We start from the raw sequence: 23,307 nt of genomic DNA, 5'->3' as shown, positions 1-23,307 counted from the left end.
ATGGAGGTGAATGCTGACAAGAGGAATGTGCTTGCTGCACAACAACGCCCGTCCTCTCACAGCCTTTCCGGGGATAATGAATCGACGTCAGCGTGTTTTCTTCCTTGTTTGTAAACATTTTTACGTAAATGGCTCTTAATTAGGTTAAACATGTGAAACAATAGCTTGATATCAGATTCTGTCCGCGATCCGTTTAAATCTCTCGAGAGAAACTGAGACGGTTTCTTAATTACTCAGGAAACGCGGGCAGAAGAAGTGCTGTCTGCTGTGGAAGGGATATTAAACGTCAAGACTTTTGCGCGCAGCCGATGCCGGTCACGCGATCGGGCGGATTCAATATCAGGGCGCCTGGCTTCTATAGGAATGCTTCCAAAAAAAGGCAGCCCACACATGTATATCGCCGTCTATAAAAAGCGCCGCCCTTCTCTAGAGACGAAGACACTAATATAAGGGTGCCGCGGCGGTCGATTCGGAGCCCATCGGCTCGAATATTGATGATAGAAGAGACTGGCCGATGAGTAGAGGAGATCACCAGATTGCACCACAGATGTGAAAAATCCGAAATCTCTCTGTAGTGCTTTATCGAGTGAGGGCACGTGCCACTGTACACATTAAATTATCTACTGGACTGAAATATTAATCTTGATGGCCAACATACGAGGGGTATTTTTTCCTTTTTTTTTTTTTTGTTTCAAGGTGCGATCGGTCGCGAAATTAAAAACACGGGGAAAATTCGACGAAGCTTTCGCAGCTGTGTTGCGCAATGCGTCTAGAATGCTCGTCGATTGCGTCGCGACGAACCTTTCAGTTCTGAGCGCAAGTGAACTCGTAGAGATGCCTAGAAGAATATTCGGAGTCTCCTGCTCAGTATGAAGCGCGTGCTCACATTCGATTTCTTCATTCAATGAAACAACAAGTTTACTGTTAGCAGTCACGACGCGTTTCGAAGGTTTAAACCTCCACTATCAAGTGAATTTACATTTATTAGTACGAAATATGTGTGTGTTGTGTTACGATTTTGGGGGAACTTGTAGCACTGTCTATTTCAGAACATGGCCTTGGGGGCTTTTTGACTAAAAACTAACCGTGTATCTAACAGTGAAAATAATACAAGTAAAACAGAATCCCTGCAGTGGTCACAGGCTCCTTTCACTATTGTAATACGTCGTATGTAAGCTGTCATATTTTGTAAACAAAGATGGCGTCTGGAAACTGTTAGGTGCAAAGAATATACAGAAAAAAGAAACATTATCACAAATTACAAAGAATATACATCATAATAACATTATTATTTCGGAATAAGTTTTAAAGGATTGTGGAGATCTTTGAGGTGCTGAATACAACATGCGATGGAATAAATATTTCAGGTGGTATACAAATCCGATAGTGTCAAGTTTATACAGCTTAAATTTCATACTCGTTTATATAATCAGGTGACATGTTGCAAACTGTAAGTACACATTGAGCACCAAATATAACATACAAATATATATGTAGTAATTGCAAGTGAAATCTAAATAAAAATGTAAATGTTCGTTGTTCAAAATCTTAAATCTCCGAAAGGTTTTCACCTATTTCTCCGAAATTTTTACACAACGTTGCTTTCTAATATGCATGTATTTTTGTATATGTGTTGATAAATACAATAAATAAACAAATACATAATATATAAAGGAGGAATGTTATTATCAAAAATCTCGAAGAGTTCTTGAGCAGCCGGCCAAAGTGGCCGTGCGGTTAAAGGCGCTGCAGTCTGGAACCGCAAGACCACTACGGTCGCAGGTTCGAATCCTGCCTAGGGCATGGATGTTCGTGATGTCCTTAGGTTAGTTAGGTTTAACTAGTTCTAAGTTCTAGGGGACTAATGACCTCAGCAGTTGAGTCCCATAGTGCTCAGAGCCATTTGAACCATTTTTAGTTCTTGAGCAACTTCCTTCAAATTTTTACACAATGCTCTATAGAAATTCGAACGGGCATAGGCTACGTATTTTTAATACACATATTATAGAAATATAAAATATATTATAACAGTGAAGTTGTCAGCAAACAGTGAAGTTGTATTTATGGGTTATCGGCTTATGATTACAGTACTACAACAGAATCTTAATTTTCAAAAATAACAATAAAAAAGATCAAGGTCAGAAACAGAGGGTAGAGGAGATTGGCAGAGGGGTGGGAGGAAATGGATATTCAAAGCAGGAAGGAGGAGATGGACAGAGAGAGGCAAGAGATGGTGAGAGAGACGGAGGAGAAGACGGAGATAGAAAGGGGGAGGAGTGATACAAAGAGAAACGAGAGAGAGAGAGAGAGAGAGGGGAAGGAATGAGGTGGAGAGAGAGAGAGAGAGAGAGAGAGAGAGAGAGAGAGAGAGAGAGAAGAAGAAGATGGACGGGAAAAGGTGGGAGAAAGTGATGGACTGAGATAGAGGGAGAGAGGATGGACTAAGAAAGGGGAAAGGGGGAGAAGACCGACAAAGAGAAGAAGAGAAGGCGATGGAGAGGCAGGGAGGAGAATGAGATTAAGACTTACACCCAATTCCCATACATATTAGAAACGTGAGCTTTCTCTTTTCTTTCTTTTTCATTTAACCAGATTGAGTTATAGTAAGTAACCCGTGGATGAGTTAACACCTCTTTTAACCATAAAACATCGCTGATTCCTCGAACGAATCACTTTCTCCAGTGGATTGATGAAAGCGAAAGTCACACCTACCCATGAGAAAGGCAGCAAAACTCAAAATTGCTGTCCAGTATTCTTGACATTCATTTGCTGTATAATACTAGAAAATATCATAAGTTCAAATGTAACGATATTTCTCGAGCGGAATTACATTCTCCATGCCTATCAGCAAGGATTCTGAACTCGTAAATCGTGTGAAACTCGATTCGCGCTTTTCTCTGATAACATTCTGAAAGCTGTGGATCAACGTAGTCGGGTTCACGCAGTGTTTCTTGTCTTCCGGAAAGTGTGTGACGTCACACCACACCTAAGCTTATTGTTGAAAATAGGATCGTATGGTGTATCAAGAGAAATTTGTGGCTGGATTAAGGAATTCTTTGTAGGGAGGACGCAGTATATTATCTTGTATGGATTCATCGAGAGATGCAGAAGTTACTTCAGATGTGCACCAAGGAAGTGTGTAGGATTTTTTGCTGTTCATGTTTTATTAATGACCTAGCAGACAATATTAATAGTGAATTCAGACCATTTGCAGATAACGAAGTTATCTGTAACGAAGACATGTCTGACAAAAGCTGATTAAATATAATCAGGTCTTGACAAGACATCAAAATGGTGCAAAGATTGACAACTTGCATAATGTTCATAAATGTAGAACTGTGCGTTTTACGAACAGGAATAACGTAGTATCTCAGGATTACAGTATCAGTGAGACACGGTTGGAATCGGTCAGCTACTGCAAATACCTGAGTGCAGCAATTTGTAGACACATGAAATGGAGCGATCACATACACCCAGCCATGGGTAAAGCAGGCGGCAAACTTTGATTAACTGGGGAAATGCAATCGGTATGCAGAGGATTTTTGCTTCCAAAACACTCGTGCAATTGCTCTTCTACTATAATCTGTCGTAGATCCTTTGAACAAAAAACCGTGCCCAATAACTGGAAGAAATCGCAGGTCACACATGTCTACAAGAAGGGTAGCAGAAATGACCCACAAAACTACCGTCGACTATCCTTGACATCCATTTGTTGCCGAATCTTATAACCTATTCTGAGCTCAAATACAAAGATGTATCTGGAACAGAATGACCTACTCTATGCCAACCAGCATGGATTTCGAAAACACATATCATGTGGACGCAACTCGCACTTTTCTCACAAGACATCCTGAAAGCCAAGGACCAAGGCAGTCAGGTAGATCGAGTATTCCTCAATTACTGGAAAGTATTTGCCGCAGTACCACACCCATGATTATTATAAAAAGTACGATCGTACGATGTATCCAACGAAATTTGTGACTGAATTGAGCATTTCTTGACATGGAGGGAGCGTATTATCTTGGATGGATAGTCATCGATAGATGTAGAAGTAACTTCGGGTGTACTCCAGGCAAGTGTATTGGGTCCCCTGCTGTTCATGTTGCATATTAAATGTCTTGCACGCAATATTAATAGTCACCTCAGACTTTTTGCAAATGATGCAGTTATCTACAACGAAGTACAGTTTGAGAACCTGCACAAATATTCAGCCAGAACTTGATAACATTTCAAAGCGATGCATACATCGGAATCTTGTTTTTCAGAAATGTAAAACTAAGCGCTTCACAAAAAGGAAAAAATAGTGTTATGTTAAACTAATATCACTGAGTCACAGTTGGAACCGTTAAACTCCTACAGATACCTGGTTTTAACACTTATACAATCACATAGGTTCAGTCGCGGATACACTTCGGTCTGCAAAGGAGATTGCTTACAGATCACTCGTCCGACCCATCCTCGAATATTGCTTAAATGTGTGGGACCTGTACCAGATAGAACTAACTGGGAATATTCAACGTATACAAAGATGGACAACATGAATCGTCACATTTTTGTTTCACCGTTAATGCTTGAAATCAGACGCTAACTATCTCGTGAAAGCCTACTTACGAGGTTTGAAGTACCAACTGTAAGTGGTGAAGCTAGGAATATACTATAAGGTGTATCAAAAACGAATTAACAGTTTTGGAATGATATTGAAATTTATTCAGATAACTTACAAAATCGATAGATGTGTCATTTTGTAGCCAAAAACCTCAAGTTTCACTTAAAAGTGTCAAGTGTCATTTTGGTTCCATGTGACTGCCATTTGTGATGCAGCAAACATCCCACCAGTAATCAGTTTCGTCCCATACTTGCTGCAGCAAATCGCGTGTAACTTGTACAACGGCAGCCCAGACTTGGTTTTCCAGGTCGGCTAAATTGTTTGGTAGGGGAGGAACACACACGCGGTCTTTAATGAAACACCTAAGGAAGAAATCCGGTTGTGTCGAGTTTGGGGGGCGAGGTGGCCATGCGATTGGTCCTTCACGGCCAATCCACCGGCCTGGAAAGCGATCATCGAGGAAACCTCGAACTTCCGAGAGGAAACGAGGGGGTGCAGCAACTAGCTGATGGTAAACCATCCCAAAACGGTCATCTTCATCCATCTGTGGAACTAAAAAGTTTTCAAGCATACCCAGATTCACAATACCAGTGACACTTATCTCCATGAAGAAGGAAGGACCGTACACTTTGTTTGCTGTTGGCACAAAACACATTAACTTTGGGGCTGTCACGAACGTGTTCCAGGATTTCATGTGGATTTTCTCTGTCCCACATTCTGCAGTTATGTGTGTTCACCAAGCCACTGATATGTTGTCTCATTGCTGAAAATTATTGAGTTTAGGAATGTCTCGTCATACCCTATTTGATCCAGCATTACCGCACAGAATCCCCCACGAGCAAACTTAAATGCATCACTAATGTGCTGTGCTGTTGTCAATCCGTATGGTTTCAAGTGTAAACTTTTAAGCAATACTGGCCATTAAAATTGCTACACCACGCAGATGACGTCCTACTGACGCGAAATTTAGCCGACAGGAAGAAGATGCTGTGATATGCAAATGATTAGCATTTCAGAGCATTCACACAAGGTTGGCGCCGGTGGCGACACCCACAACGTGCTGACATAAGGAAAGTTTCCAACCGATTTCTCATACACAAACAGCAGTTGACCGACGTTGCCTGGTGAAACGTTGTAGTGATGCCTCGTGTAAGGAGGAGAAATGCGTACCATCACGTTTCCGACTTTGATAAAGGTCAGATTGTAGCCTATCGCGATTGCAGTTTATCGTATCGCGACATTGTTGCTCGCGTTGGTCGAGATCCAGTGACTGTTAGCAGAATATGGAATCGGTGGGTTCAGGAGGGTAAAACGGAACGGCGTGCTGGATCCCAACGGCCTCGTATCACTAGAAGTCGAGATGACAGGCATCTTATCCGTATGGCTGTAACGGATCGTGCAGCCACGTCTCGATCCGTGAGTCAACAGATGGGGACGTTTGCAAGACAACAACCATCTGCACGAACACTCGACGACGTTTGCAGCAGCATGGACTATCAGGTCGGAGACCATGGCTGCGGTTACCCGTGACGCTGCATCACAGACTGGAACGCCTGCGATGGTGTACTCAACGACGAGCCTGGGTGCACGAATGGCAAAACGTCATTTTCTCTGATGAATCCAGGTTCTGTTTACAGCATCAGGATGATCGCATCCGTGTTTGGCGACATCGCGGTGAACGCACATTGGAAGCGTGTATTCGTCATCGCCATACTGGCGCATCACCCGGCGTGATGGTATAGGGTGCCATTGATTACAGGTCTCGGTCACCTCTTATTCGCACTGACGGCACTTTGAACAGTGGACGTTATATTTCAGATGTGTTACGACCCGTGGCTCTACCCTTCATTCGATCCCTGCGAAACCCTACATTTCACCAGGATAATGCACGACCGAATGTTGCAGTTCCTGTACCGGCCTTTCTGGATACAGAAAATGTTCGACTGCTGCCGTGGCCAGCACATTCTCCAGATCTCTCACCAACTGAAAACGTCTGGTCAATGGTGGCCGAGCAACTGGCTCGTCACAATACGCCAGTCACTACTCTTGATGAACTGTGGTATCGTGTTGAAGCTGCATGGGCAGCTGTACCTGTACACACCATCCAAGCTCTGTTTGACTCAATGCCCAGGCGTATCAAGGCCGTTATTACGGCCACAGGTGGTTGTTCTGGGTACTGATTTCTCAGGATCTATGCACCCAAACTGCGTGAAAATGTAATCACATGTCAGTTCCAGTATAATATATTTGTCCAATGAATACCCGTTTATCATCTGCATTTCTTCTTAGTGTAGCAATTTTAATGGCCAGTAGTGTATTTCATGGAATAACGCGTCTCTATGTCCGCCCCTCGTGGTCTCGCGGTAGCGTTCTCGCTTCCCGCGCACGGGGTCCCGGGTTCGATTCCCGACGGGGTTAGGGATTTTTCCTGCCTCGAGATGACTGGGTGTTGTTGTGTCGTCTTCATCATCATCATTCATCCTCATTACGGTCGGAGGAAGGCAACGGCAAACCACCTCCATTAGGACCTTGCCTAGTAAGGCGGTGCGGGTCTCCCGCATCGTTCCCCTACGCTCTGTAAAGAAGCATGGGACTTCATTTCCATTTCCATGAAGTTATTGGGCCAAGAGTAAATTATAGGCCTTCCTGGAGGCTCTCTAGCGTATTCGGTGCGAAATTTACGCCGAACAGTTGTTACAGTATCCTTTTCATGAAACCGAAAGACACAGCGAGAACGCACCGCACCAGTGAAAGTAGCCATACTAACTGTGCATTATGCTGGTTCGCTCTGTAATAAAAAAAATTAAAAAAAAACTGAATGAAAGGATCAACAACGAACTTCAACGGATGTTACGTGATGTCCGCTACGACCAAATACAAAAAAAAAGATGCTGGAATGGGGTACTGATGCACTACGTGACTCAAACTTGAGGTTATTTGCTGTAAAATGACACATGTACCGATACTGTAAGTTATATTAGGACTTTCTGTATCATTACGAAGTTGTAAAGTTCTTTTTGACTCACCCTGTACAACCCCCTACGTATCGTTGTCGTAGGGACCGCAGTGACAACATTAGACTAATTAGATGGTTTAAGAAATAATTCTTCCCGTGCTAGATATGTCAATGGAACGGCAAGTAGCACTAAATAACTGGTGCAATGTGAAGTAGCCTTTGGCAAGCACTTCGCAATTGTTTGCAGAGTATGAGTACTGATGACGTTTACTACTTGCCTGAAAATGTTAAGTGATTAGTATTTGAGGGCAACCGCGCAAAGGAGGCAGTAGTAATGGCATCTTCTGTATACAAAGAAAGATTACACACTTCGTTTTTCATTCATAAATTGCATTCAAACGTTGTTTCTTTCGGATAAGCTCGTGTTATACCTTGTATAAGAACCACGTGTCGGAATTCGACAGCGGCAGGATCGTAATCTATCGAGAATGAGGTCTACTGATCAACGATATTGCTGCTTGCGTTGGTCCAGCTCCCGCAGCTGACATGCAAATGTCATACTCAGCATCAAGAAGTATCAGGAGCACCACCCGACAAGCGCCCAAGAACACAGGCGTATTGTTCACTCTGCCGGACAGGACAATACACCCGCGTTGCGCATCTTGAATTAGGAAATGGGCTCGCTTTCAGCAAGAGAAATATTCACGTGGACAGTGCGGCGACGCCTGGGGCATTACTGTCGGCTCGGGGACCATTATTGAGGCCTCCCTTCGCGTGGTGCGCCCTGCGATGACTCCGTTACACAGATGTGGCACCACGTCCTCTTTTCAGACTTGTCCCAGTTCTGCATACAGCATCGCTCTGGATGTAAACTAATCAGCCAGGTAATTGTGACCAACGACCTACTATCGATATAAACCAGTCCAGGCGATAGCAGCATCACCTGGCGAGAAACGACTCCTACTCAGACACACGCACAGTGCATGTGATATCAGTGAGCGCGCTGTCCGTGTGTAGAATGCGGAACGCGCGCGATCAGTCTGAGTTTAGAGCACTCCGCCTTCAGGCCACAAGTGGCCCATCGGGACCATCCGACCGCCGTGTCATCCTCACTAAGGATGCGGATAGGTGGGGGGGGGGGGGGGCATGTGGACAGCACACCGTTCTCCCGGTCGTTATGATGGTTTTCTGTGACCGAAGCCGCTACTATTCGGTCGAGTAGCTCCTCAATTGGCATCACGAGGCTGAGTACACCCCGAAAAATGGCAACAGCGCATGGTCGCTCGGACGGTCACCCATCCAAGTGCCGACCACGCCCAAAAGCGCTTAACTTCGGTGATCTGACGGGAACCGGTGTATCCACTGCGGCAAGGCCATTGACAGTCTGAGTTTAACCGAGAGCAGATTGAAATAGCCCGGAGGCTCTGGACGAGCATCAGAAACTGAACGACTTGTCGATTGTTTGAGGAGTGCTGTGGTAAGTGTCTTCAACATTTGGCAAAAACAAGGTGAAATCACGTTCAGACGCCGTGGGGTAGGGTGGCCACCCCTTATTACAGATATGAATATGGTATTTGTTTCTTCGGACATGCCGGCCGCGGTGGTCTAGCGGTTCTAGGCGCTCAGTCCGGAACCGCGCGACTGCTACGGTCGCAGGTTCGAATCCTGCCTCGGGCATGGATGTGTGTGATGTGCTTAGGTTAGTTAGGTTTAATTAGTTCTAAGTTCTAGGCGACTGATGACCTCAGAAATCAAGTCGCAAAGTGCTCGGAGCCATTTGAACCATTTTTTTCTTCGGACATGTCCGAAAGAACAGATACCGTCTTCATATAGTTAAGGCTAACTGGCCATTGGCCTTCTTCTTCTGTGCTGGATGCATACGCATTGCCCGAACTCTTAGGGGACTCGGTAAGATTGTCTGCTGCGAGTAATGCGTGTAATGGGCAGGGGCACTATGAATGTAGTGCGGGACAATAAGTTGGGAATGTGGGTCTCCCGGGAGGCGTGTCAGAGATAAGTCCCTGCAGTCGCACTATCCTCTGTGTCCTCAGTGGCTCAGATGGTTGGAGCGTCTGCCATGTAAGCAGGAGACCCCAGGTTCGAGTCCCGGTCGGGGCACACATTTTCAACTGTCCCCGTTGACGTATACCACTGCCTGTATGCAGCTAAGGGTATTTATTTCATTGTATTGATTTAACTGAAAATTTCAGGGTAACATTTGTTAGTTGCGTACCATGTGCACGTTGCAGGTTGCAAACGTTGTTCAATGTGACGACCATCTGCATCTACGAAAGGCTGCTCTACTGCTGCCCGAAACATCAATTTTCGAACGGTCGACCACGGAATGTTTAGCTGTCATGCACTACCAGTACATCGCACATTACGTCCAGCAATCTAAGATTTGGCAACAGCAGCTTCTTCAATAATATGTTGCGCAATTGGCCGTCAGCCTCTCCCATGGGCAGTTCCCAAATTGCCAGTTAAGACGGCTTTACGTGTAAAGCCTTGCTCACCCTTCCCAGACCCATGTTGACTGTCTGCAACTGTATCGCACACTAACGCTTGTGATTCAGGCCTGCGTCGCCATACTAGCCGCAAGGCGAGGCACTAACACTACTAACAACGCAAATCCTGCAGCACACAGTCTGAACACCATTCCTATAAAGTTGGGTACCCGTATGGTAAAAAGTTTTCCATTTACACTGGCACAAGTAGAGACAGTTTAATTACAACCACACTGCAGATTGTCTTACCATCTCAGAAAAGATCATCGCACTCTCGCACTAGCAAAGATGCATTGCTCCTGCTTTTTTAAGTTGACACCCAGATTGATAAGTTCATCAAACAAGTGACAAACGCAATATGACCCTGTAGTAAACAGCTCCACTGATAGACACAAAGTTAGATTTGCTTTTATCATCTTTAATTATTCTAACTGATAGTTCTAATATATTTTATTTTACAGAATGAAGAAATAAATGACTGAAACAACAATCAGAATGTTTATCGAAACGTAAATGATATACAACAATGGGATAAACCAACAAACAAAAATGTACTACGCGAATCAAAACCGACGCACGTTTTAATAGGCAGTTTTTTGAAGTTTATTTTATAACTTGTATACACACTACTAATGTTCTACAATAACATTTATTTAATAGTTCGTTTTGAACCGACTTTCGGCTTCTTAGTCCATCGTCAGATAACTTAATCCTAAACAGATAGTCCACACAACTACGGTGAGAATTCATAACTGTACAAAGATTTCTGTTCAAAGATATGTGACATTTTATGATTATATCGATAGAAAACACAAGCATAATGTAATACCCAAAAAGACTCTGAACAAATAGATTTTATTTTGCGGTACATTCAATGTAAATACTATATGAATACATAAGACAAAAATGCTGTACAAGTGAGTAATGGCACAGGCTACTCTGTCATATGGACTAACTGGCGAGTGTGACGAACAGGTGGAGAAAAAGGGAGGGGGGGGGGGGGGAGAAATCTCTATGGAATATGGGTGTGGAACAGTTATAACAAGCTTACTATCTAATGGTGAGAGAAATAATAGCTTTTTGCTACCACTTTAATAAAGGTGAGTGATGGATCTGTATTTGGTCATTAGGACCAGGTCAGGATTCTTCGATTGGTGTTTATTAATGGCCAGAATTTCAAGTAATGTTAGTTTTCTGCCCTTAGTTCCTGTATGAAGAACATTACATTTCACATCATATGAATGACACTCATTCATAGCATGTTCAGCAAAAGTAAAAGCTTTTCTTTTCGGTCTCCAACTCCTTTCATCCTCAGTCAGACTAGTGTTCCCAGTGTAAAAATCTGCAATATATTTCCTGGATTTTAGTTTCCTGGAAAGAAACTGTGAAGTCCTGCCCAAAGGTAGCATGGGGTGCATTTGTTATCAGTCCTGCCTTGTGCTGTCTGAGGTGGGTAAAGGAGTGATGTTATCCTTTACTGAATCCGTTGTCAATTAGTGTAGGACTATAACCATTTCTGTGTGCTAAATTTCCGAAATTTAATTACTTTACATTAATTATTTTTTAGTTTTGCGATTTTTTTCCGCCCGTATAGTTTTCCGTCAATACTAGCTCAAGTAGCGAAAGTTTAATTAGAATCACCTTGCATAGTTTTCTGTACTCAGAAGAAGGTGGAATTCGTTTGCTCCAAATAAAGGGGTTTTAAGTGTGCAGCCTATGGCATTTTCCCAGAATGCCTTTGTGAGTTACCCATAAACGCTGCGATCTTACGTAGGAGCACATTGATTCTGTCAGCCACAGGGCTCACATGTTCCTATAATTACGCGAGACAGCGGTGTGCCAAAATAAACCACAAGCACCTGACATATCTCACGGGTTGCGACTGTACTCCACGTCTATCGATCGAGTCAAGCGTTCTGTCTGTCTGTCTGCGTATACAAACAGCAACGCCTAGTGGAAAGAAGCATACAGAAATATTGAACTACGGGACCACTCAGGAGTTATTTGCAAGCTGGTTTCCAGAGACATTCCTCAGTTGTTCAGATAATACTCTTACCGCATAATTACTTTCATAATCTCTATGTTGGAAGCGAGGGTGACGACACATCATGCGGCGTCTTGTGAGGGCTGCAGTAGGAAAGGAGGCTGTGACGTTCCCACCGACTTTCATCTCAGTGGTGACGGAACTGAAGCACAGTTCAGGAGCACAGGAGAGGGAATTGGCGGTGATCTTGAAGATGCCACCTCGAAATTTACGCAAAGCGTTTTACCAAGTTTACTTTAGTAATAGTTTATGAGCGCTCTGTGGATTACATTCGCGACAAGTCGCCATGATGTGGAATGTGCCAGCAGAGCTACAAATAATGTTCACTTGCTCTACGAAATCATGGCTACATGCTGCCCATTTTCATAACTGTAGTTTTTGACTACACATCAAAATGTAATAAACCAAGCCACATAATGAGACTGGCTGTTCAGAAATTCATCTAAGGAGCAGAATGAGTTGTGAGGTAATGATTTCACTTTGTTTTGAGAACTTTCGTTGTCTGCCAGGAGGTGGTCAAATACTTTAAGGCTGCATACTTCGCTCCTTTCTGTGCGAGAGTAGGGGCAACTCGCATAAAGCGCAGGTTCTTTGTGTTCCTAGTGCTATACTTATGAATGATACTACTACTCTAAAAGTGCATCCGTTTATTGACAACAAATTTCATAAGAGAGTAACACCATTGCAAGGCTCTTAATAATTTTAATTTTTTCACGGACTTGTCGATATGAAGTTCGTGGATGGACATCTTGTATTAACCTTACAGTAAGTTGTTGTGTAAAGAATGCTTTGAGTCTATATGTGGAATTGACCTAGAAAATTATTGCACATGACATCGAAGAACAGAAAAGAGCTAAGTAAGGTAATTTTAGCCGGCCGATGTGGCCGAGAGGTTGTAGGCGCTTCAGTCCGGAACCGCGCGTCTGCCACGGTTGCAGGTTCGAATCCTGCCTCGGGCATGGAGGTGTGTGATGTCCTTACGTTAGTTAGGTTTAAGTAGTTCTAAGTTCTAGGGGCCTGATGACCTCAGATGTTAAGTCCCATAGTGCTCATAGCCATTTGAACCATTTGATTTTGAAGGTAATTTTATAATATATTCCTTATCAAAATCGACAATTACACTTAGGTCACATGTTGCTTAGCTCAAGCATTTGAGAAGCTCTCTAATACATGATTTATAATTTAAGTTCTGATCAAGATGCACTCCACAAATTTTGAACAATAAGTTTTTCAAGTTTTTGTTGTCTCAAGCTGTATTATTACTGATGATGAGGCAAACAATTTTGCATTGTACGAATTAAATGAAATGTGGTTTTCTACGTTAAGTGATCATCCACCGAGAACCAATCAATAAAACATTTTAATATTTCAAGTATTGCTTGTTTTGTTGTTGTAGCTAGCATCATCAGTGAAGAGCATTAGCTCTGCTTTATCAATATAAGAAGAAATGTCATTTATACTGGGTGCCCCTCCTAACAAGGAAACTCCCCATCGCACTCCCCTCAAATTTAATGGTAAAATGGTCCTGTGGATAGCCCATCAGAAACTGAACACGGATCAAGCATCAAAAGTGAGAAGATGAAGAAGGTGTTCTGAACTGTGAAAAAAGAACCAAAATAGAGACAGTGAACGGTCCAAGCTCAAGATGTGCAACATCGAGCGACTTGCAAGAACCGCAGTGGAATGGTTATTTGGTCACTGTGTTGGACTGCAAAGTGGGAGATACGTGTACAGATCTTCCTCGCGTTCATTTTTTTTCCCCACAAATTTATAAACTGTTCGACCGGACATTGACGAGATTGTTCTCCTTTCGTAGTCTTGGCATTTGTCATGCAATACATTCATTATAGAATATAAGTCATGTGATAATAGCTGGCCCCGGTGGAGGTTCGAGTCCTCCCTCGGGCATGGGTGTGTGTGTTTGTCCTTAGGATAATTTAGGTCAAGTAGTGTGTAAGCTTAGGGACTGATGACCTTAGCAGTTAAGTCCCATAAGATTTCACACACATTTGAACACTTTTTTTGATAATAATATATTACAGTCTCAAATAAATGTGATAAATATTGAGAGCAGGCAAGATACCTCATAAACCCCTAACAGAAATAAAAACAACAAATGCAAGGGTGTGAATTATGTTACAAGGAAGGAATTCAAGAGTCAAAACTTCCAAAACAGACCGCATGAGGCATAACATGTGGTACTTGTGTGGGACAAATAGGAGGTACGTATGTCTGGAGATCCCTTCGTTACACGTGGCTGTTGCAAATGGAAGTTACACCACGATACAGAGAAAAATTTGAATATAGTGAACAAATACTTCAATGACCCGACAGACACTTCATACGAGGGCTATCCACAAAGTACATTACGTTTTGGAATTAAAAATTAATAAAGTATTGGAAAAAATTTTTATTGTATACAGATGAAAGCCACACTTAAATACTACTTTTCTACATAGTTGCCATTTAAATTAAGGCACTTATCGTAGCGATGGACGAGCTTGGAAATTCCTTCGTCGTAATATTCGGCCACCTGCGCCTTCAACCACGTGGTTACCTCTTTTGGGACAGAAAAGGTGTGATTTTTGTGGATTTCCTTGAAAGAGGCACTACAATAAATTCTCAAAGGTATTGCCAAACTCTGCACAACCTCAGAAGAGCAATACAAAACAAGCGCAGGGGAAAGGTGGGCTCAAAGATCTTGCTGATTCACGACAACGCCCGGGCCCACACGGCAAATGCCACTCGTGAAGTTCTCGAATCTTTTAAGTGGCAGTTGTTTCCTCATCCGCCGTACAGTCCCGAGCACCGAGCGGCTTCCATTTATTCCCAGCAATGAAGAAGTGGTTGGCTATGCAGCGTTTTGATGACGATGCACAGCTTCAAGAAGAGGTAACCACGTGGTTGAAGGCGCAGGCGGCCGAATTTTACGACGAAGGAATTTCCAAGCTCGTCCATCGCTACGATAAGTGCCTTAATTTAAATGGAAACTATGTAGAAAAGTAGTATTTAAGTGTGGCTTTCATCTGTATATAATAAAAAAAATTTCCAATACTTTATTTATTTTTAATTCCAAAACGTAATGTACTTTGTGGAAAGCCCTCGTAATTTTGTGGAAAAAGAAGTGTGGCATGATGGAGGTTAAAATGCGGACCGTCCCCTTCGCAATCCAACTCTGTGACGCTATGACCACGACGCCACAGTCATTAAAAGTGGCTCGATGTTGCACATGTTACCTTGGAACGCTCGCTGTTCCTATTTTGCTTCTTTTTTCCGCAGATCAGAACGTCTTCTTTCTGTTTTCATGCTTGATACATGTTCAGTTTTTGACGGGCAATTCAACGGGCCATCTTACCACACCACTAAATATGAGGGGGACGCGATGGGGAGTTTCGCTTAGAATCACCAGCGACTGAGTGCAGCTGCTACAGTGGTAGCAGTCAGAACGGGCCGGGACGTTGCTGTCGTTGCTGGAGTACTCACTGTTCTTCGTGTTTTACTGTCCTTGTTCATAAACGTCCATAAAGAAGTAGGATAATTTGAGACCGCGCTATCGAATGGGCACGTGAAATTAGGCTTTTGAAAATGGAAATGCCGTGTGGCTAGAGCCTCCCGTCGGGTAGACCGTTCGCCTGGTGCAAGTCTTTCGAGTTGACGGCACTTCGGCGACTTGCGTGTCGATGGGGATGAAATGGTGATAATAAGGACTACACAACACCCAGCCCCCGAGCGGAGAAAATCTCCGACCCAGCCGGAAATCGAACCCGGGCCGTTAGGTATGACATTCCGTCGCGCTGACCACTCAGCTACCAGGAGCGGACTTTAAAAATCATTTTGCTTGTAAAAGGAACGAACCGATGCTTGCTGTAGATACTGGGCGTCACATGAAAGACGTGGTGAGTAGTATTTTTTGAAACTTCCTGGCAGATTAAAACTGTGGTTCTGACCAAGACTCGAACTCGGGACCTTTGCCTTTCACGGGCAAGTGTTCTACCAACTGAGCTACCCAAGCACGACTCACGACCCATCCCCACAGCTTCAATTCTGCCAGTATCTCGTCTCCTACCTTCCAAACTTCACAGAAGCTCTTCTTTTAAGCCGGCCGGTGTGGCCGAGCGGTTCTAGGCGCTTCAGTCTGGACCCGCGCGACCCCTACGTTCGCAGTTTCGAATCCTGCCTCGGGCATGGATGTGTGTGATCTCCTTAGGTTAGTTAGTTTAAGTAGTTCTAAGTTCTAGGGGACTGATGACCTCAGATGTTAAGTCCCATAGTGCTTAGAGCCATTTGAACCATTTTTTCTTGCTTTAATCTGCCAGGAAGTTTTATTTCAGCGCACACTCCACTGCAGAGTGAAAACCTCAGTCTGGAAACATCCCCCAGGCAGTGGCTAAGCCATGTCTCCGCAATATCCTTTCTTCCAGGAGTGCTGGTTCTGCAAGGTATGCAGAAGAGCTCTGTGAAGTTTGGAAGGTAGGAGACGAGGTACTGGCAGAACTGAATCTGTGAGGACGGGTCGTGAGTCGTGCTTGGGTAGCTCAGTTGGAAGAGCATTTGCCCGCAAAAGGTAAAGGTCCTGAGTTCGAGTTTCGGTCCGGCACACAGTTTTAATCTGCTAGGAAGTTTCATATCAACGCACACTCCGCTGCAGAGTGAAAATCTCATTCTGGAAGTATTTTTTGGGCTGACTCGAGCTATACATCGCATAAAAGAAATTGCAAATGTCTGCCGAAACACCACAGAAAATTCTCCTGACGACTTTTAGGAGGGGCGCCCTGTATATAGCCAGTAATAATTTCTCCGCTCTTAGAAGAAGATTCGTTATGAGAGCTACATGAGCTCCCACATGACATTTTGTTTCCTATCGGTACTTGTGAAATGAAACATTTACTCATTATATCTCGACCGCCAAAACCTTTAAGTTTCTTCAGAAGAATATTGTGATTTGCACAGTCAAACGCCGTAGAGAGATGGCAAAAAATCCTGATACGTGAAATCTTGTGATTCGCATGTTTTAATATGCGTTCAATGAAATGGTGGATGGCGTGTTTGGTGGAGAGGTGCTTCTGAAATTCAAATTGCGACAACCTTATATCTTTATACGCTACTGGAAAAAATAGTACACCCTTTCAGAGGCTTCAAATTCTCTCAAGATTGATTGTTGCAACAGTGCATATGGAGTGCATGAAGTGATTACATGTACAAATCAATAGCGCCAGCGGTTCAGAGGTACCAGGTTCAATGCTGAAACACCTATACAGTATGTGGTGTTACCTCCACGGGTGGTAATGCAGGATTCAGTCGATCGTACAGATAGCGAATACCGTCCTGGGATACGATACGTTACGCCACGCCTGTTCGAACTGTTCACGTTGTTCTGTAAGAGCTGTTGTTCGAGAGTCGCAAGAGTCACTTCTCGTCCCATCGAATCCCACACGTGCTCGATTAGAGACAAGTAGGGAGATTGTGTTGGCCAGGAAAGTTGCTGTACGTCTTGCAGAGCACGTTGAGTTTCAAGGGCAGTGCGTGGGCGAGCATTATCCTGTTGGAACAACACACCACCTTCCTTTGCCAGAACGGCGAAAGAACGGGGCTGACAACAGTCAGCACGTACGAGCACTGGTTAGCGTCCCCTCCAGAAACACCGAAGGTGAACGAGAATTGTAGCTTATCCCACCCCGGACCATAAGGCTTGGGGTGGAGCCAGGGTGTCTTGGACGAAAGCACTCTACCAGACAGCGATCACAAGGTGTACGCTATACACGCAAACGACCATCGCCTGCGTGCAGGCAGAATCTGCTTTCATCGCTGAAGACCACGGCGCACCATTCCTTTTTACAAGTAATCCTCTAACGGCACCAGTCGAGCCATGCTCGTCTATACTGTGGCGTGAGTGGAAGACGTGCTAGAGGTGTTCGTGCCTGTAGTACCACCGTTAATAACCGGTTCGCAACAGTTCATGTTGACACGTGTCGGCTCACAAGCCCTCTTACCTGTGATGCGGTAGCTGTACTCTCTGCCACTGCTGCCGTTACAATACGACGATCCTACCAGGCATCTGTGCTTAGTGGACGTCCGGAACCTCGTCTACAGGTGTGAGAATATTCACGTGACCGCTGATACCATCATCATTGCACAACTGACTCAGCACGTTGAGCTTGTGTGGCAGTTCTCCGAAAGGATCATCCCGTCATTCGGAAGGCCACAATTTGACCCCTTTCAAACTCGTTTGGTGGCTGCAGGAAGCACGAGTGCGTCTCCGTAGCATGGTTGGCTGCATGGTTCACACTTCTGCACCACACTGAGCCTTCTGGCAGTGCGCATGCCCTACTAAAGGGTAGACACAGATGGTGCTCTGGTACGTATGCCACTACACTATACAGGGTGATTCAAAAAGAATACCACAACTTTAGGAATTTAAAACTCTGCAACGACAAAAGGCAGAGCTAAGCACTATCTGTCGGCGAATTAAGGGAGCTATAAAGTTTCATTTAGTTGTACATTTGTTCGCTTGAGGCGCTGTTGACTAGGCGTCAGCGTCAGTTGATGCTAAGATGGCGACCGCTCAACAGAAAGCTTTTTGTGTTATTGAGTACGGCAGAAGTGAATCGACGACAGTTGTTCAGCGTGCATTTCGAACGAAGTATGGTGTTAAACCTCCTGATAGGTGGTGTATTAAGCGTTGGTATAAACAGTTTACAGAGAATGGGTGTTTGTGCAAAGGGAAAAGTTCTGGACGGCCGAGAACGAGTGATGAAAATGTAGCACGCATCCAGCAAGCATTTGTTCGCAGCCCAGGAAAATCGACTCGCAGAGCTAGCGGAGAGCTGCAAATTCCACAATCAACTGTATGGAGAGTCCTACGAAAAAGGTTAGTTATGAAACCTTATCGTCTGAAATTGGTTCAAGCACTGTCTGCAGCTGATAAGATTAAAAGAATCGATTTCTGTGATTTTATCCTTGCTCAAATGGAAACTGATGGATCTTTCGTTTCAAAGATTGTGTTTAGTGATGAAGCAACTTTCCACACTAACGGGAAAGTCAACCGTCACAATGTCTGTATATGGGGCACTGAGAATCCGCGGGAAACAACTCAGTATGAACGTGACTCGCCTAAGGTGAACGTTTTCTGTGCCATTTCAGCCAATAAAGTTTTTGGTCCCTTTTTCTTCGAAGGTGCTACTGTAACTGGACTACAGTATCTGGAGATGTTAGAGAATTGGCTGTTCCCTCAGCTCGAACAAGAAGCACAATTCATATTTCAGCAGGATGGAGCGCCACCACATTGGCGATGGATCGGCCGCCAGGCAGCCCGTGACAGAGCACTTCATCACTGGTCTCCAAGAACCCTGATCTTACCCCTGCGATTTTTTCTTATGGGGGTATGTTAAGGATATGGTGTTTCGGCCACCTCTCCCAGCCACCATTGATGATTTGAAACGAGAAATAACAGCAGCTATCCAAACTGTTACGCCTGATATGCTACAGAGAGTGTGGAACGAGTTGGAGTATCAGGTTGATATTGCTCGAGCGTCTGGAGGGGGCCATATTGAACATCTCTGAACTTGTTTTTGAGTGAAAAAAAAAACCTTTTTAAATACTCTTTGTAGTGATGTATAACAGAAGGTTATATTATGCTTCTTTCATTAAATACACGTTTTTAAAGTTGTGGTATTCTTTTTGAATCACCCTGTATGTTGGTGGAAGACGTTGACACCATTATCAGTACATCTATTATCCTCTAGGTGGCAGGTATCATTATTGTATCAAAATCAACGTTGAAACTTCCTGACAGGTTAAAACTTTGTGCCTGACCAAGACTCGAACTCAGGACCTTTAACTTTCGCGGGCAAATGCTCTACCATCTGAGCTACCCAAGCACGACTCACGACCCGTCCTCACAGCTTCATTTCTGCGAGTACCTCGTCTCCTACCTTAAAAACTTCACAGAAGCTCTTCTGCATACCTTGCAGAACTAGCACTCCTGGAAGAAAGGATACTGCCGAGACATGGCTTAGCCACAGCCTGGGGAATGTTTCCCGAATGAGATTTTCACTCTGCAGCGGAGTGTGCGCTGATATGAAACTTCCTGTCATACAAACTTCATCTGCATACCTTTTCAAGGTATGCAGAAGAGCTACTGTGAAGTTTGGAAGGTAGGAGTCGAGGTACTGGTTGAATTGAAGGTGTGAGGAAGGGTCGTGAGTCGTGCTTGGGTAGCTCAGATGGTAGAGCACTTGCCCGCGAAAGGCAAAGGTCCCGAGTTTGCGTCTCGGTCCGGCACACAGTCTTAATCTGCCAGAAAGTTTCATATCAGCGCACACTCCGCTGCAGAGTGAACATCTCAATCTGGAAAATCAACGTTGTCTTTCAAGGTGCATTTTTTCTGGCAGTATATCTGCTTATGTGCTCAAATATTTTTAAAAACATTACTTTTTCTATATCGTTTGAGAAGAAAACTAGTAAGGAAACATTTTCTGCACTACTGTCTGGAAAGAAACCTGGTGAAAGTAATGCATTAAATATATGATTGGGTACAGTAGCTAAATGTGAACAACATGCTCTTAACATTTTACCTGAAATGTTGTCGGCTGTTAAAAGGGATGTTCATTTTCCTGATTTCTCTGTAAATAGTTGAGAAGACATCAAGCTGATTGAGTACTTCTGATACTAATTGTTGCATACACTTCAATGCTTTTTCCTTAATCCTGACTGTACCAAGTTCCTCAGTCACAGTTTGAAAGTGGTTGCTAAATAGAATACTCTGCTGTCTTCACATAAGCAACATGTCGCAACGAGAAGAGATGTCATACGTATGCAACTTCAATGTTACAACTTTTATCGTGACAAACCAGGAGCTCAAATTCACTAACGCACCCAGATAAAAGTTTCATTTGTCTAACCTCGAATATAGGTACTGGCAAATTATACAGGACTCTGCATTTTTCTAGCAATGATTATCAGTGACACTCCTCAATTGTCGTTTTAACACTGCTGAGTCAGACGGGAAATACTGTAACTTAATCGATCAGTACACATCTTGAATTTTTTTATTGTTATCGTGCTGTTCATTGGAAATTATGTCGATAGTACGGTGGCGATTTCGACACTTCTGCAGTCAAAATGTATGTGGAACATTACAGAACAGTGCCGAAATAGTGCGCCCGATCTTTTCTCTGAAACTTCCTCATACAGCCCTTATAAAACTGCAGTATGTGCTCATCATACGTCACCCAATTCCTATAAGGATACCTCCTCCACCCCCACCTTTAGTATGCAAAGGAGTCATAACAGTAGTTTTCCGCTTTATGTGGACCAAGAAGACCTGTAATGGCTTGCTGAATGCACCATAGGGGTGCAGTCCAACACCTACGGTTGTCACGATTGTACCGAGAAGGATGCGATGACGAGAATCTGTTCGTGCTCGATAGCGTCAAGAATATTCACAGTGAAACATTTATTGATCAGAAATACGGAACTGTCTTCCCCAGGCGCTGGTGACTCAGACGGGCCAGCAGCAGCATGTGCATGTCTCTTATCAGTTCTGTTGCTTGTGGAAGGCTCACATGATAGACATTACGTCACAAGCGGATGACGTACAGCTTCTTATACCTGCTGGTCTAATCTCCAGTAGGCCAGTAGAATGATAGCGGTCCCTGCACCACATCAGTGGCTAGTGGGAAGTTGGTGCTGCACCTTACAGTGGCAGAGTCCTTCTGGCCAGACTCACGATTCCTAGAAGGTTGTAGACGATTAGGCACGCAGAGTATCAACTGAAAGAGCCTCCTATGTACTGCTGGACATCTGCAACTGAGAGAAAGGTGTAGTATTGATACTGGCTGTCCCATTGCGCTCTGCTGCACTATTTGTTGCACTGACATCAAGTGTACTAGTTTTCTCGTGTGGTCAGATTTTCTACTCAATCCAGATTTTCGTAACTACGTCTTCCAGATGCTCTCTTTGCTGCGTAAGTGGCTGCATGCTTACTGTTTCCTTATAACTGGGCTTTCTTGAGACACTCTGCTCTGTCACCAGTATGTCTGTTGTCAAGATGTGGGCTTCGTTTGTGGACAGAGATATAGAGGGGATGTTGGACGAGGATGGAAACTGCCAGAATGCGCCATATTAAAACCCGTCAGTTTCCCAAGTGATTTATTATTTCCAGCTACAGTGCCCCCGTTCCTCTGGGTCTGTGTCACTGGGTCCCAAATGCTGAGGACACCACTTCGCTGTCTACAAAACAGCTCAGTGCAATACCCTATGGTGTATAGCCACGGAGTTGTGGCAGCATCAGGCTCCGCCAGCAGCCAACTCAGCAATCTGTGTCCCCATTGCCTCAGCGCCGCTCGCAGGGTGGCCCTCTGCATGCTTCTTTGCCGTCGTGGTTAGGTTCACGGCAACAACAAGCGCAAGCGATACGACGTTCGAATCTGCAGCCCTCGCCTCGGGATGCCGCCGGCGTGTGTTGGGAGCCAACAAGACTGCCCGCAGTAGCGAGCTGTGGTGTGGCCCGCTGCTGGCTGGCTGGCTGCAGACCCCACTTTTACCTCAGAGGGTCGAACCAGCGACCCGCCATGGACTGTAGCGCTGGCACCCCATCTGCTGCTGCGTGTAGCTGGTGGTGTGACACGCCCCGCCGTCCAGGAGGGCTGTCACACTTTAAAGCCCTGTTAGTGAACTGGCGCCTATTTATAAGTGGCTGTGCGCCTCCATTTTGCTAACGCGCCACTTCGAGTCATGTACTCATAATACCTAGGTTGGGAAAGTGGGCCCCTTCGGCCTGCAACTTGCGCCATGCAAACCGCTGCATTTACTCTTTTCAGAGGTTCGACGGTCCTGTGGCCTCCATTCTACAGGGCTATTACAAATGATTGAAGCGATTTCATAAATTCACTGTAGCTCCATTCATTGACATATGGTCACGACACACTACAGATACGTAGAAAAACTCATAAAGTTTTGTTCGGCTGAAGCCGCACTTCAGGTTTCTGCCGCCAGAGTGCTCGAGAGCGCAGTGAGACAAAATGGCGACAGAAACCGAGAAAGCGTATGTCGTGCTTGCAATGCACTAACATCGGTCAGTCATAACAGTGCAACGACACTTCAAGACGAAGTTCAACAAAATCCACCAACTGCTAACTCCATTCGGCGATGGTACGCGCAGTTTAAAGTTTCTGGGTGCCTCTGTAAGGGGAAATCA

General features: G+C 44.4%; 1 protein-coding gene and 1 pseudogene across 1 annotated transcript in view; both read right to left on the bottom strand.

The window, feature by feature from the left end:
• The window catches only part of LOC126473362 (uncharacterized protein PF3D7_1120000-like), a 282,557-nt gene that overhangs the window by 114,351 nt on the left and 144,899 nt on the right, over positions 1-23,307 (bottom strand). The window lies entirely within an intron of this gene.
• Positions 8,826-8,943, bottom strand: LOC126475875 (5S ribosomal RNA; annotated as a pseudogene).

The sequence above is a fragment of the Schistocerca serialis genome, chromosome 4 (genome assembly GCF_023864345.2).
Source record: "Schistocerca serialis cubense isolate TAMUIC-IGC-003099 chromosome 4, iqSchSeri2.2, whole genome shotgun sequence".
Taxonomy (NCBI): domain Eukaryota; kingdom Metazoa; phylum Arthropoda; class Insecta; order Orthoptera; family Acrididae; genus Schistocerca; species Schistocerca serialis.
This window is presented reverse-complemented; position numbering and strand designations above follow the sequence as displayed.